The sequence below is a fragment of the Sinocyclocheilus grahami genome, unplaced genomic scaffold, assembly GCF_001515645.1.
Source record: "Sinocyclocheilus grahami isolate Dianchi unplaced genomic scaffold, SAMN03320097.WGS_v1.1 scaffold1216.1, whole genome shotgun sequence".
Lineage (NCBI taxonomy): Eukaryota > Metazoa > Chordata > Actinopteri > Cypriniformes > Cyprinidae > Sinocyclocheilus > Sinocyclocheilus grahami.
In genome coordinates this window covers 260,506-276,469 of record NW_015506395.1, presented here as the reverse complement: position 1 = coordinate 276,469, position 15,964 = coordinate 260,506, and the positions used below count along the sequence as shown (strand labels likewise).

At 35.4% G+C, this 15,964-nt stretch overlaps 1 long non-coding RNA gene across 2 annotated transcripts in view; it reads right to left on the bottom strand.

Moving 5' to 3' along the window:
• Positions 1–193: 193 nt before the first annotated feature.
• The window catches only part of LOC107568122 (uncharacterized), a 42,344-nt gene continuing 26,573 nt past the window's right edge, over positions 194–15,964 (bottom strand). The window contains exons 3-4 of one of the 2 annotated variants that reach the window (XR_001606719.1): positions 604–656; positions 207–266 (exon numbers count right to left, since the gene is read on the bottom strand). This is a non-coding gene — a long non-coding RNA (uncharacterized lncRNA). Of the gene's footprint in view, positions 267–603; positions 657–15,964 lie in introns of both variants that reach the window. The other variant, XR_001606718.1, reaches the window with a different exon arrangement.

The window sequence follows — 15,964 nt, the reverse complement described above, 5'->3', positions numbered from 1 at the left end:
TGATTTTTCGAGAGAAAAAAAAAAGAGAAAAAAAACATTAAGTATGGATAATCAAGTAAACTTAAGTTGCTTCAATGGAGCAAGTGTTCATTTTGAAATATTGCTAATATAAAAGTTATTCTTACATTAAAAATAAAAGATGTAGTCATTTTTAAGACAACTGAATTGTAATGTATGAAATAATTTGGGAAGTAATAAACTCACTCATGTCATTATTTCTGTAATAGCAGCAATACTCCTGAACCACTGTAAATCTGCTCTAAAATCTGAAACACAAACACAAACAGAAATTAGTCACATAAAAAGCTGGCTGCAGAGAAAATGCTTCAATTACATTAGAGGAAATAATAATATTTTAGCTTAACTGGTACGAAGGAGATTATAACCAAATGAAAATAAAACAAAAACATCTGAATTCATAAAAGTAGGTGTTCAGGTTTCAAGATAAAAACATCACTTTGACCTAGTAAGCCTGAGAAGGGTCATGACCTTAATGTTATGTCATAAAGGCATACACCCCTGAAGCCAATCTATATATAGCAGTGGTGATGTGGTGTGGCCTATTAGGTTTCCATGTTCCAATAGGAAGACTACAATGATCACCTTCTGAATAGAGATGACAGCATCCTGTTCTTTTCATCAAGACAGTAAGAAAGCTAAAAAAAAGAAAAAAAAGTGATGTTTACATAAAAATTTACATAACTTCACAAACAAGGGTAGCTGCTTTGACCCAGTGGTCCTTTAAAATGCATGCAATAATGATAAAAGTTGGGTCAAAGTGTGTGTGCTTATCAAGATTACTACTATCAAATTACATCAGCTCACAGTCAGTCTATTGTGTTTTGGCTAATAGCATCAAATATTTAACATTTAGGCTGTTTCTATGCATGGTTTGATTATCTGGTCTGAACCACAGTTTGATTTCATCCGCGGGTCTCATTTTACATTGAATTATTTGGGTCCAAACCTTTGGGTAAAACTATTTTTATCATCACTAAGACTACAAGCAGCAGCTGATAATCACTGTAACTGACTAACAACTTAGAATGAGAAGATGACAGATTCACTGTTTTTGAAGTATGGTTACCCATCAAAACGTGTGTTTTGATTTTTATTTTATTATCATTTGAACACATAATCATAAAGAAGCCTCACCAAGCTATCTGGGATTGCTATACCAGATTTCACATGAACTTCACATATACAATTTAATATGAAGCACAGTGTAAAATAAAATAAATACAATAAAATTAAATTAAAAAAGAAAAATACAACATAAAGTGACACCAACTTGCCACCGCCAATGAAGAGTGACCCAACAGCCTATTCCAGATCAACAGAAAATGTAGTCAACAAAATGTCAAACATAACATGACATGACATAAAAATAATATAAAATCTGATGTCAAACAGAGAGTGGCTCTTCTTTAGTGAGAAAGCACCCCTAATACTCCCAGCACATGACACTGATAAAATCAGTGTTTTTTGTGTGTGTGTTTTTTTTGCATACTGCAGAGAAAAGCCTTCAGTCAGTCACAAAACACCTGCACTCATTAGCACTCATAAAATACAGCATAATGATAGAACACATTACTGTCTTTGTCATCCTGCCAGAAACAGTTGGTCGTTCTTGTTTACAAGCTTGTACTTTATGGGCATTTCAATGGTCTATAAAAAGGAACGATAACAGCAAGGAGATTAGCCTAATGCTAGAAGCTAGCATGACCCATCAGCTCACATGAAGCAGCACAGACACGCATACCTAAACTCACTCAAATGACCTCAAATGAAAATCACACACAACTGGGTCATTCTTCAATTGGAGTGGCGAGAGGCAGAATTTGAAAAAATATATATTTATATATATTTTTATAAATACTTTTTTCAAATATTAAAACGTATTGCTATGTATTTAAATGGTGTTTAAAATGCTATAGATTCGGTACAACAGAAGCTTAAAGGGACAGTTCACCCAAAAATGAAATGTCTGTCATCATTTACTGACCCTCAAGTTGTTCCAAACCTGCTTGAGTTTCTTTCTTCTGTTGAACATTAAAGAAAGTATTCCGAAGAATGTGGGTTACAGTTTGCAGTTTCTTGTCCACATTGACTGCCATAGTATGGGGAAAAAAATATGGAAATCAGGGTACTATCCCTTTAGAAAGATTTAGATTTTTAATTTTATTTTGAATGTAATTTCACTTTTTTCTTAAAATAGAAAAAAAAATTTTTTAACAAAGTTATTAAAATGAACATGTTAAATAAAATCGATATTCAGAATAGAGCCACATTATTTGTATTATATTGTGGCAATTGCATCACGAGATACCTTTTTAAACTTTTAACACACATTGTTTTCAAACTAGAGGATACAAATATGCAAACATTTGATGAATTATTGGTATTTAAAGTTTATTTCATCTAATGTAAAGTGACACCAACTTGCCACCGCCAATGAAGAGTGACCCAACAGCCTATTCCAGATCAACAGAAAATTTCGTCAACAAATATCAAACACATTTACACCAGAAATGTAAATAAAGATACAGATATTTATTGCATTCACTAATAACATTTGAATGGTTTGTATATAAGCATTACCACATCTATAAAGCGGGAATAACAACAAAGAAACCTCTGGAAGGAAGTTTAGGTGATTAGCTCGGTTAAATTAGCTGCTAACGTAGCCACATTCCTTTAGCTGAAATGCACAGACGTGGTGGAGACACACCGACTCATCACAACAGCAAACAAGACAATGGCTGTAATGCACTATGGTTCATGGTGCTCGGAGGTGTGGTGACCAGATGAAAACAAGTGTGCTAATGCTGGAAACCTCTCTTTCACATTCTCAATTTTATCATGAGTGTCTTGTCACATGTCTGGACCTCTGGTCACGCCACGCTGCACACCAGCTATGTCCCCCTACTGCTCACTACATGTGACTACTGACCCAGACAACAAACACAAAGAAAATAAACAACCAAACCTACCGACACAGCTCAGACTCAACTCAGCCACTCCTGCAACATTTAGGACAAAGAAAGAAAAAGCCGACATAAACAGCCGCAAACAAGGAACCAGGCCAGACACAATAAACTAACAGAATCTGAACTTAAGAGAGTGTAAATGATGGGAGACAAAAACTTGTTTCTATTAGACTTTGGATCGGATCTAAATATACACTACCATTCAAAAGTTTGAGGTCTGTAAAATGTTTTTTTGTTTGTTTGTTTTTTGAAAAACTTTTATTCAGCACAGATCAATTAAATTGATCAAAATTGACAGTAAAGACATTTCTAATGTTACAAAAGATTTATACTTCAAATTAATGCGGTTTTACTTTCTATTAATTAAAGAAAAAAATATATATATATTAAGCAGCACAATCATTTTCAATATCAATAATAATACGATTTATCAGCAAATCCGCATGTTAGAATGATTTCTGTAGGATCATGTGACACTGAAGACCGATGAAGACCTAATGATGCTGAAAATTCAGCTATGACATCACAGGAACAAATTACATATTCAAATATATTCAAATAGAAAACAGTTCTTTTAAATTGTAATAATATTTCACAATATTACGGTTTTAACTGTATTTTTGATCAAATAAATGCAGCCTTGGTGAGAGTAAGATACTTTCAAAAACCACTAACAGGTAGTGTAAATGATTTCAACAAAACTCAAAATAAATTTGATATTTGTAGCACACACAGGACTGTTATGCTACCAAAAGCATAAAATACCCCTGCAGGGATTTAAAGGAAACCCGTCAGGATTTTAAAACACCTACAGCTCCTCCTGCAATTTCCTTTGACTGTCCGGAAGCAAAACAGTATTCCAATACAAAACAAATCTGATCAAAACCACATAATAAACAATACGATTCTAGGAATTCAAAATAGATAAATAAACAAAACACACACACACCAAAGTTAAAATAATAATAATTCTGGATTTTTTATAAATTTGGAACAAATACAAAAGGATCTAAATGGGAATTCTGTTACGGGATTAAAACATAAATCACATTTTCTAGCACATACTCCCAAAATATTATATAATAAAATAATAAAATCTAATACAATAAAAATAGCAAATATAATAAAATATCCTTGTAGAATAACAAAAAGAATTTAAAGGAAATATATAATTTTTTTTTACTTTCCTGGGGTAAGACACAATTAATACAAGTAGGGTTTGTACTCTACAAAGATTACACAATATCCAGAACTCAAAGAATAAAAAAAAGAATCATTTGGCAATTTCAGTTCATCCAGGGGTATTATTTTGGATTTCAATGGGATCATTTAAGATTACAACCTCTGGCAGGAATACTCAAAATAGGATTCGGGATTGTTTGACAAGGGACACACAAAAATTGAGATTCCTTTTGATGTTGCGCACTGAAGATTTTTGGCAGGCTTTCCAGATATGAGCTTCAAATGTTTCTGGAGCGTCAGATCAACAAGAAAAACTGAATTGCTACACTACTGGGAAATGTAGAGAAGAGGAATCCTCTGACACAGTGCCATAAATATAACCTCAACACATAAAACACATAATTTCTACATACAACTCCAGGAATCCAAAGGATTTCTTTGAATTAGGAGGCAACATAAAAAGACTTTGAAATAGAAGATGGGGGACTCTGGGGAAAAAAAACATGAGAAGGGCACATGTGTAGAGAGAGAGAGGCGACAGAGGAGTGGAAAAGGATGTAGGACAGAGTCAAATAGTTTCAGTTCACCAAGTCAATTTCGCAAAAGATTTGACAAAAAGCATGGCATGAAAAGCCGTGAAGAAGGGTTCGACAGAGAAAAAAAGGATAAGACGGCTTGCAAGAAGAAAAAAAATGAGAGGGAGGGTTTGTGAAAAAAACTCATCATGGTGAAAAAGGATAAAACGAGACATAAAAGTGAAGTAAAAGAAAAGGGAAGTAAGGCAGTCCCCAGCATTTCCTGTAGAGCGGTTGTGGCGTTAACAGTAGGCTGAGAAATGGTTTTGTAACTGTGATGTCAGTACATGCTTCACTGTCATGCTGACCCAGTGACCTACTTTTGCTTCTCTCGCTCACTCTCTCTCATCCACTGCGATTTAATTACAGCTCAACAGGCAGCCGCAGCTGCAGCCAATCACACGGCGGGCTGAGTCACCACACGCTAGCTATCAGCAAATCAGGAAATCAGGAGCAGCTCACCACAAACTAATGGCAGCCAATAACACGCTGAGGAAGAAATAAAAGGGGTTTTCAGCCAATCATGCACAGAGTCTATAAACTCTCAGCTAACCAACCACAAACAGGATAAAGAACAAGAGAACAAGACCAAGGAGGAAAGGAAAATACGAAAAATAGCAGAAGGAAACAGGCTAACAAAACCAAATCTTTCAAGCTTCTTCTCTTGCTGAGAGTGGCATATTTACCTACTCAGCCTAAGTCAGCCAAAACAGATCTGCCTAAAGCACTAGGTTAAAACCAGATAACAAGCGTATGACAAAAACAAATTCTTCCTCCGCTCTCTCACCACACTCAAACAAATGAGGTTTCTTTCTCACACCCACCCACGACTACCCTTAGGGGCTCTGTACACTATAGACTGGCCTGTTTCTAGAATATTTTCACACAGTTGTGCATATCTTGAATTGTATTAGTACAAAAAACAGTCACAAATGGACAATATACAACTGTGTAATTGCATATTAGGACTCCACTGCACTGTCATCTGCCCTTTTTGACTCAAGGGGACAGTTAATTTTAAAACAATAATAATAATTCTGTCAATATTCACCTACCCTCATGTTGTTCCAAACCTATTAACTTTGTTTCTTGTGTAAAACATAAAAGGAGATATTTATACACGTCCAAGCTGCTCATATTCCATAGCATGTTCAGCAGTAATTTTTAATGTACTGTAAAAATGTAGGGCTGTGCTGATACAATTATACTGTATTTCAATATATATCAGTAATATATATTTAAAAAAAAAATGAAATAAAAATATTTTAAAATAAATGAAAAATAAAATAACTTGTAAAATATTTTACTTTTCCATTAAAAATATTTTTATTTATTATGATTTATTTATTTATTTATATCATTTATTTATTTATGAATGATTGATTCTTATCATTGATTCTTAACATGCTCTACAGTTTGATAATGAAAAAACAGGGGGTTTTTTTCGGAATACTTTCAAGGACGTGCTTGATAAAATTCTCTCCTCTCTTATATTTTCATGTTTTATTTTCCTGTATAACAGTGTATGAATTTCTGTATAATAGTGTATGAATAATACTATGAATACAACATATTGAAGGATAAATATGTTTATAAATAAATATGTTGTATTCCTAGTATTATTCACACACTATTATATTTTTAAATTTTGAATTGTTTAATTTTTATATATTTTCAGTTTTAATTTATTTAAATTTTTTGTAATTTTGTTATATGCTTTTGTAATTCTTTTATTCCTTATTAAAATATTTCACAATAGATTCAATTCATTTTTATTTCGGTTTTAATTTTACTTCTGTTTCAGTTTTAGTAATATTTCATGTAGTAATTTCAAAATATTTCAGTTAGTCAACACAGCAACATTTCTAATTTTCATTTAGTTTAATTTCTTTACATTTCATATTTAGAATTTATTTCACTTCAGCTTAACAAAAATGTTTTTTAGTTTTAGTTCACAATTACATACACTTTACATTCCTGTAGCTCAAACTACAAAGCATTGCGCTACCAATGTCAAGATCATGAGTTCAGTTCAGGAAATGCGTGAACTGATCAAATGTATACCTTGAATACAATGCAAGTCTCCTAAAAGTGCATCCAAGCACTTCCTGTTTTGGAGTAGTACTGAGAAGATGTGACTTAACGACCCTCCTAGATTGAAGAGTATAAATCCTTCAAGCTCACTTAAAACTTTGATACATATTTTGATAATTAATGCACAAAAGACCAACAACGGTAATGTATCACAACCTGTATCATAAGATAGTATGTCTTTTTTCACACAAGAAATACAGTCATATAGGGGTGTGCGATATGTATCGTCTGCGATAATATCATAATTGTTGTTTTAACGATGTGCGATTTGACATTATCGAGTATTTTGCAAAAAACGTTCAAAACACCCCTACAAAGTGCACACATAAAATTACGTGAAGTCTTGACTAGTGCGTGTGCGCATTTATAGTGCTGATGATTCAGTCTATTACAATACATTTAGAATGATCACAAATTCAAGACATGGGTGCAGAAAATGTATATATTTATACCTCTTCAAATAGCCTAGTTAATCAATTTCACACAAAGAGTGCCAAAAATGACAATGATTACAAATGTGATATTGATTTTTTACAACAGTTCAATAATCAAGAAGTTAATTAAGAGACTTACGTTTTAGACATTATATTTCCTGTTTTTGCGCTATTTGACAACAAAAAAAATAATTCCAAACAACCACAGCGCTGTTTTGCAAACTCAACAAAATATCGTCTAATTATCGTTATCGATAAAATCCCCAAAAATATCGAGATATTATTTTTTGTCAATATCGCACACCCCAAGGGTTTGTAAAAAACATTTTTAAATTTTTCCTAATCAGTCAAGCTGTTTTCAAATTGTTTTTCTTTAAACTCTCTGAAAAATGCCTCACTGCAACACAAACTTAGTCTCCCACATCACTAGCTGTATCCTTACAGTCTTAGCATAACCAAACATGGCTTTTTCTGTTCTCTTCCAATCCACATTAAATGTTTTTCCACCGCTGAGTCTGCTTTCCATTTTTAATAAATTCATGCAAGGTGCCTACACATTCTCACTCTCTTTTTTCCCTTCTCTCCCTCAGATCGAGTTTCTACAGGCTCTGTGTTTGTGCGTGTGTGTGTTCTCCCAGATGTAGGTCATTAAAGCTCTGAGGATGTGAGTCACTCCAGCATGGATCGGTGCAGCTCTGCACACACGGAGACGCCAGCATGACAACGGTGCCCATCAGCAATACCATAGCAACCACTCACACCAAGCGGGGTGAAAATAGATGTGCTGAATTCCTCCACTGCAGAGTTTCCCTCTCATATTTTCTCTCTCAGCATTTTCTCCATTACTCGTGCAGCAATCGACACAATCATCTAGCAACACTCTTCAAAAGAAAGATTCTTCAGTATTTGCTAAACTTATAGTAAATAAATCAGTCTCAAAAATACACATCCAGCAGACACATAGGCTATATATTAGATAAATATATACTTATCCTCATAAAAAAAAATTACTGCAGCTTGAAAAAATTATTAATGTGCACTGAAAATGATGAGGAATCCCTTATGGCCAAATCTGCAGCACAGTGCTTGGAAGACTGGGTTTCCGTTTATAACAGCGCTCTCCTCTTCCCTTCATACAGCTCACATCAACACCACTTTCCCTGTAAACATGTAATTGCTCTTTTCTAGTGACAGATTTGCATGTTATCTTCAGGTGTAATTACTTTATAGATAACATGGGTTAAATAGTCAACACAGTGCAGTATGTAAACCATAATTCTCCTTATCCACCTGAAATGACTTCACTCCCTTCTAAATCTGGAAATGCAAGGGATTACTCACTCAGCGGAAACCCTATTCACATGTCACACCTCTGGACGTCTTTAGAGAACGGCAAGGGAACATGAGCTGAAATTGAAAGCATTTAAATGGGGAAGCACTCTGCTCGGGCCATAAACAGTTTAATATAGCTTAACTCACACAAAACGCACTGAACCCAAAACTGGGAACATGTGCATTCTCAAAATGAAACGAAAATGTATTACAATAAAAGTAGATTTTTGTAATGTCTTTAATTATTATTATACATTTAATTATTATTAATTATTATTACAAAAAGGACAATAACTACAATTTTGGATGCGCCGATCTGATATTCATATCGGGTATCGGCTCCGATAGTGCCATTTTTCTCGGATCGGGTATCGGTCAGAGGGCAGATCCAAATCAGAGATTGTTTTTATTTATTTTTTTCGATTGTGCGAATTATTCTGTGTTACTTCTGAAGCCATATGATAGCTTAATGTGAGCTACATATGAATATTTAAGTCCTTACATTAAAGTTCACACAAACTCTTTTCTCCGCTGTGGCTGTCAGTCATTCGTTCAGCCTTTAAAGTTTAAACCCTGGTGGCGTTCGGTTACAGCAGTCAGCTCGGTAAAGCTCTGTCCAAGATCATTCTGTGTTCCCATTATACTTGATTTGTAAATACTTGTCTATGATTTAGCAAAAAGGACTTTATCTTCCTGCCGGAGTTTAATGTTGTTGTGTTACTTGCTACCGGGTGTCCGTGAGAACAAAACACGGGCGTAGAAAAGACTATCAATTGTTTTTAACGTGCACAGCAACTGAAATTTAAAACTGTTAAAAGAAAGGCTCAGTAACTGTTGCACAGATATAATACACTACGCATCAATTTCTCTTCCCTTTGTGCTTTGCAGTTTTTAACACGAAGCACTTATGTTCTGCACACTTATCCAGTGTGCAGAATGATGCGCTTGAAGCAACACGGCGTCAGGCTGTGACTCCATGTTGCTTCAAGCACATCATTCTGCACACCGGATGCACACATTGTAAGCGCTTCGTGCTCATAGACTGTATAAAAACAGTTTGTGCTGCACTGTATTTGTTTTGTCCTATCGTATCTATCATTATATTTTGTTGCCTTATTAAAAATATGCTATACATTCAAAAGAAATGTATTTTAATTTTATAGTATATACTTAAAACATATATATGAATGTTTTAATGAATGGATTTTGGCTCTGCACCCATTTACCTAAATTCATTACTTCAGAGTTATGTACCCTCTGGAAGCTTGCGTTCTGTAAGTGAACGGCGTATTATTGTGCCATCTCAAAGAGGCACAAAATCACTTTCACAGACTTTTTCATTAACTGTTCCCTCCTGGTGGAATGACCTGCCCAACTCAATCTTTAACCATCTTCAAGAAACGACTAAAAACACATCTGTTCCACCTTTATTTGACCCTCTAACTCTTACACTTTCTATTCTATTTTAATTATACTTTATCTATATTTATCTTCTTTTTTATTTTTTTATTAAAAAAAACCAACAAAAAAACCAACAAACACTAGCTTTCAATTTTTTTCTATTCGATCTACTTGTTTTTCTTTGTGTGTGTGTAATATATATATATATATATATATATACACACATTGCTACGTGTACTGCGTTAGGCTAACCGAGACTTGTCATTTGCACTTATATATTGTTGCTCTTTTGTTAGTTTTGACTGCTTTTATTGTCCTCATTTGTAAGTAGCTTTGGATAAAAGCGTCTGCTAAATGACTAAATAAATAAATAAATACAAATACATTTTATAATACAAATAGCAATGTGTAACATTTTACTATATTTAGTGCAACACTTTTATTTGTTCCCCACAAAATATTGTTTCTGTTTATTTACTAAATGTTTGGATTTCTAAAATTATTGTGCACTGATTTTTCTAGAATAACTTTTGCTGCCGAATTATCCACTAACCTAGTTTATGATACATTTTTGTCATAGATTATAAATATACATAGGCCTATATTTTTTCACATTTATTCTTTATTTTATTTTTCTTTATAATGAAGTAGTCTGCATCTAGTAGATTGTGAAAGAATGATTATCAGTTCCACACACAGAGATATATAAATTCTAAATTTATTTAAATGGGGGGGAAAAAACTTCACTGGTATTGGATCGGTATCGGTATCGGCATCAATATCGGAGGCGGAAAAGGCGGATCGGAGCATCCCTACTACAATTATCAAGTTTATTTAAAACTTGATGGTTACAATTATACATATTTGTGATGTGAACCACAATTGTTTGAGAAAGTCAAAATGCAATGCACCTGTATTAATACTAATAATATTATTATATACTGTATAAATACATTTTTTTTTATAAAAATATTTGAAAAATATATACATTTACTTCTAAAAAATTTGCTAACACTTTAAATGATTGGAACACCATTCACTATTAACTAGTTGCTTATTAGCATGCATATTACTAGTATATTGGCTGTTTCTTAGTACTTAAAGCACATATTAATGCCTTATTCTGTATGATCATATTCTAGATACCTTAACCCTACCCAATACCTAAACATAATTACTACAACAACTACCTCACTTACCATCAACAAGTAGTAAGTAGGAGTTTATTAAGGGCAAAAATCTTAGTTAATAGTGAATATGTACATAAAGCATATATACATAAAGCATACGCAGGAAAAAACATTATAAGTGTCACATGATGTGCATTGCTGCAAAAAGTGCATGGAGGGCACATCTGCCACAACACATGTACCAGGAAAAGGTGTGCTCACCTCACACTGCAAACAAACATGTGCTGAAGCCTTCAGATAGGTTCAACAGTCAAGGACAAAAAGGCTGAATGACGATACAATGCCTCAAATAAAACACCTCAACATTATAAGAACAAAATATGACAGATGTCCCTATACTGGCTTATTATATGCCTTATTTTTATCAGATCAAACATAATTTAATGCATCTTGAATTGTTTTGGAATCGAATTAAGTACCAAAATCAAATTCAATCATGAGGTGCCTAAAGATTCTCACCCCGTATGAAAAACATTCTATAGCTTAAACCTACATTAAACCGAAAGCTGCCATACAGAGAGTTTTCACAATCATGTGGATGGGTATGGCTGTTGAAATGGTGATGATAGTGACAGAAAAGTGGCACTTCACAGACAGGCTGGGATTGCCGTCTGTGTCAAATGCTCTCACAGGGTGGGAGCAGGGATGACTGCAACACCGTTACCATGACGATCAGTCCATAAGCACGACCACAGTCGACATTTAAAACCAGCCACGGCTTTGATGCACACAATGGGACATGAAGACCAGCACAAACATAGACCAATTTTAGCCAAGTTTAGTGTCAAAACATGCACATACTCTACAATCCAAATCAAAACACACAATTTATTAATTAGGAGCAAATTATGCTCATCATTCACACACACAGATGACTGAAAAACACTACTAAGAGAGATAAAAGAGAGCTGACACAGACAGTTTAAGCAGAAACATGCTAACACACATTTACAGGAGGGAAATCATGCTTACTTTTCATCCTACAGCCATAAACACACACACACAAATGTCAGGATGACAGTGAAGTGATGAGATGGTTCAGTAGATGCAAGCAGTAAACAAACATCTATCTAATGAGTTCTCTAATTTCCATACACAGCGGAGAGGTGTTTATATAAGCAGTGCCAACATTTAAGCATAAAACTAAACACTGTCATACCCAGAAACCGATGCACAAATTTTCTACACTGTATCAAATAAATCAGAGATATTGTTGGGTCGTGATCCAAAAAAATGGGTTGCTGGTCTGTTCTGACTGGGTGCGAAATACAAACTCAAGCTAAACATATTTTTGCATATTGATAAGATTTTTGCAAATTAAACAAATATATATTGCTATATATTACATGCTGTCTTACAGTTAATCTTCATAAACCTTAGTGGTTCAGCGGATCACAAAACTCACAGTTCTGGTCATATTAACGGTTTTTGAGTCACGGATCGGATTGTTTTTAGGATCAGCAAGAAAAATAATATTTCAGTGTAACTTTGCTTTCCATTTATTACTTAAAGCTAAGTACTTTGATATAATCGGTTCAATGTTCGCGTGCTGTCTGCGCTGTGTATGAGCTTCATGTGTGTGCGGCTGTGCACATAGAAACAGTGTGCGAGCACTGAATCGAGTTCACCTTCGCCTGTTCTTGCGCTGGAATCGTTCAAAATCCCTTGAGTGTGTAAACACGTACAAATGATAAACTTTCACTCTATTATGGTTCAATTTTGCAATTAATCCGCAGATCACATGCGCGCCGAACCGTGGAGCCTGGTCCGTACAGATCACAGATCAACTATGATCCTTTCAACCTCTAAAAAACCTCAAAGGGGTCATATGATGTGATTTCAAGTTTTCCTTTCTCTTTGGAGTGCTACAAGCTGATTGTGCATAGACAAGATCCCTGAAGTTGCAAAGACTAAAGTCTCAAAACCAAAGAGATATTCTTTATCAAAGTTAAGACTCTGCCACGCCCCCCTAAAACGGCTCGTTCTAACACGCCCCCACATATCTACTTCACTATGTGGAAATATTTGCATAATGCCACCCAAATGTTCACGCAAAGAAAGAAGGCGTGGTTTCAGTAACCGCAGTTAGTGTTGAAGCAGCATGTCAGGGAGACGCTGTGTGTTTCTAGGCGAAAGCAAAAGCACTTTATTTGGCCTTCCAAAAGTAGATGCATTTAGAAATCTTTAAGATTACTTACAACAGAGCAGCAATGCATTTTATGGACGACCGTTTCGTGAACCTAGGAGAGAAGGTAATTCTGACTTTGCTATGACAATCTGGCGCTTCTGAATCAGCTACGGTTTTGTTATTAGTTTAAGTATTTGCTATTGACTGTTCAAATGCGGAGTTTTGCGCATCGTGTGTGTGTGCGTGTGTGTGTGTGTGTGTGCGAGCGAGCGAGCGAGCGAGAGAGAGAATGAGAACGAGCGAACGCGAGAGAGCGAGACACATCACAGTGGAGTCAGCTGTCTTAACCGTGGCTTGTGTACTGCAAACACATTCATCACTGCGTCTGTCATGAGACTCTGTTCCCCTTTCGGACTCTGTCTTTACATTAATTTTGAAAGATGAAGCTCGCGATTATGGTAAAGGGCGTTACATTTCCGACGAGTGCTTGCGGTGTTCGGCCAATCACAATGCACTGGGTCAGCTGGCCAATCAGAGCAGACTGCTCTTGTCGGAAGGAGGGACTTTGTAGAAAACGAAGCGTTTGAGAGAGGCGGGGCATAGAGGACTTACAATAATGTACAGTATTTGAAAAATAATGTGTTTTTTGAACATTAAAGCATGTCAACATATTTTGTTACACCAAATACACAAAATAATGATCTTTAAAAAAGTATCATATGACCCCTTTAATAAAATTGAGCAAATCTCAAAAATTAATACCCATTTTTCTGCTGTATATTACAATGCTGTCTAGCCTAAATTTACTTGTAGCATTTAAAATTACTTTAGTTTTTACCATTTTTATTTTCATTAATTTACACAAAAATTGAAAATAATTTTAATATCATTAATTTATTGGTTATCGGCCATTACATGATTACTATTGGCTTATTGGTGGTTATAGGAATTTTTTATTTTTAGGTAGTTTTTTTTTTAATATTGGCTGAAAAATGTATTTGTCAAAATTAGTCAGATTAGACCAATGTTGTGTGAAATGCCCTAATCCATAACATTAACAAAACTATGCAAGGTAAAAGAAAACGCAACCTCTAAAAATAAAATACCCCAAATTACATAAGTAAATTATTTTACTCAATATAGTTAATTGAGTGGTTACGAGAGACAAAACCCAGAAGACAGAAGTAGTGAGGGCATTATAAAAAACGAGTTTAGTAAGAATACATTAAAGGTTAGAATTTTTGCCAAATGCTCATTCATAACATGAGGAACACATATTCATTCTGACTACTTCAAAATTTCATGTTTAATTTAATGGGTTACTTGCTGTTTCTTTGTAATATCTGTAAAATGCTGGACTTTTTCAAGCTTAAAACAAAAAAAGTCTCACAATTGTTTTTTACAATGAATTATTGCTGTTATTTCCAAATACTTGTGGCCGTCCCTAATCTCTGTGTCAGTTATCGGTCCTGCACATGATAATCACCAAGTAAAGGTCATTTTTGTTCCTTCCAGGACACTTTGTGTCACCACACCCTGATTTCCCAGGGTTAGAGTACCTTCTGTGGGCTTGCAGTCAACCTCAAGCCCCTGTGCCTGGATCTCACAAAAGCACCCTTTGTTAGCATGAATGTCCAGCAGTCTGCAGACAGGAAAATGTCTGCGCAATACTGCTTTCCACTGGCAGGGCCTCACAACGCAGCTGGCAGGGCCCCATGGTGCAGCTGGCAGGGGGCCCCACGGTGGAGTTGCTGTGGCCGTTGGTCTGGTCTTTCAGAGAAACAGCGAGGAGCCAACCGCTGGCACTGACGCCAAGTGGGTCAGCCGTGATCCCAGCCAGAGGGAGGCAGAGAGCACGGAGAATGGAACGAGGATTAGAGGCAAAATAAGGTGACTTATAAAGATGTCGAAACTGCTCATTAAAGCAGATTTGCTTGAATTTACAGAGAAGATCTACAAACGTAACGCCAGGTTCACACACTCCGTCTGTGGTGCGTATTTTTTCCGTGCCCATGTTAACGGATCAGAGCGTTCACACTGCACGCGATTGCGGTCTGGCAGTGCGCTCCAGGAGCGGTGCGTCTGCAGCAGTCATGCTGCGATCGTTTCCGCACGGAGTCTATTTCTGCTGTGCTGCACACGCTGAATTAAAGTGACAGTGCATTATTCACGGTAAAAATTAACGTGGGTTGACATGGAAATTTAGTAATTACACCATAAATACATATAATTAAAGTCTACTGTTTCACAGTCAACACATGGCTTTTTGGCTAGATTTAAAACAAGGAAAAGTGCACTTTTAGATAAACAAGGCAATAATAGATGGCACTCGTGGTGGTAGTTAAACAAAGTTATATTTATTGAGTTTAAACGTGATATGTCTATGAAAGATTGTTTCATAGACATATCACAATGCTGAAAAAGCATTTTCAGAAACAACGTTTGGATTCAGGGGCGCCTAAAGATGTTTTCGGGTTGGGTGAATGGGGGGCGGAGGGGAGCGGGGAGGGAGGGGGGTCACCTCATTTGACAACTCCAAGTCTCCACAAAGCACTACAAGTGCATCGATATGAACACTCGTTTAAGTGGCATACACACTGGGAAATTTGACTGCATATCACATTTTTGAAATTATCGA